Here is a 1072-nt window from a genome sequence, read left to right as displayed (position 1 = left end):
CATCACAGCTGTGACATGTGACACCTTGTCAATGCCGTGTCCCACCATGGCAGGGATGTGTCCCCATCACAGCTGTGACATGTGACACCTTGTCAATGCCGTGTCCCACCACGGCAGGGACATGTCCCCATCACAGCCATGACCTGCCCCATCACAGCCGTGACATGTGACACCTTGTCAATGCCGTGTCCCCATGACATGTCCCATCACCACAGCGCTGCTGTCCCATCCCACCCCCGTGTCCCTCTGTCCCCCTGTCCCCGTGTCACCTTCGGCGCAGCGACACACGTCCCCCTGGCAGATCTTGCTCAGCTTCCCGCCCTCCTTGTCCGGGTGGTAGAACCGCGTGCACCGGTCGTCTGTGGGGACACCGGGGGACATGAGGGGACAAGGGGGGACCTGAGGGTGGCCCGAGGGACATCGGGGGACGGGGGGACCCGAGGGTGGCCCGGGGGGACCCGGGGGGACAGGGGACACACCGATCTTGTAGTAGCTGTAGACGGTGACGGCCGCGGGCTGGATGAGCCCAACCTGGAACCGCTGGTGGGCCTTGAAGGCAAAACACTCCTCGGCCCGGTGGGAGATCTGGGGACACGGGGACACATGGGGACACAGAGACACATGGGGACATGGGGACACAGGGATATGAGGACACGGGGAAATGAGGACGTGGGGACACAGGGACATGTCCTGTCATGTCCCCATCCCTGTCCCATCTTGTCCCTTTTCCCACCCCTGTCCCGTCACATCCCCATCTCTGTTCCCTCCCTGTCCCATCCCTGTCCCCATCCCTGTCCCATCCCTGTTCCCTCCCTGTCCCCGTGTGTCCCTGTGTGTCCCCGGTGTGACGGTGTCCCTGTCCCCAGCTCTCGGAGGGGGTGGACAGGTACATCTCCAAGTTCGAGCTTGACCAGGCACAGTCAGAGAGGAGCAACGTCGTCATTTACCTGGACAAGGTGGGGACAGGGAGGGGACAGGGAGGGGACAGGGAGGGGGACAGGGAGGGAACAGGGATGGGACAGGGATGGGGACACGGGGACACATGGGGACACAGAGACACATGGGGACATGG

General features: G+C 63.2%; 1 long non-coding RNA gene across 1 annotated transcript; it reads right to left on the bottom strand.

Annotated features, from left to right (window-relative positions):
• Positions 1-128: 128 nt before the first annotated feature.
• On the bottom strand, positions 129-620 carry LOC113942712. The gene is made up of 3 exons (XR_003526014.1): positions 480-620; positions 199-359; positions 129-143 (listed from the first exon to the last, which is right to left on the bottom strand). It is a non-coding gene; the product is annotated as an uncharacterized LOC113942712 (long non-coding RNA).
• Between the last annotated feature and the right edge of the window lie 452 nt (positions 621-1072).

The sequence above is a fragment of the Corapipo altera genome, unplaced genomic scaffold (genome assembly GCF_003945725.1).
Source record: "Corapipo altera isolate COAL_440 unplaced genomic scaffold, ASM394572v1 55073, whole genome shotgun sequence".
Taxonomy (NCBI): domain Eukaryota; kingdom Metazoa; phylum Chordata; class Aves; order Passeriformes; family Pipridae; genus Corapipo; species Corapipo altera.
Note: the sequence above shows the minus strand (reverse complement) of the source record. Positions and strands in the feature narration are given on the sequence as shown.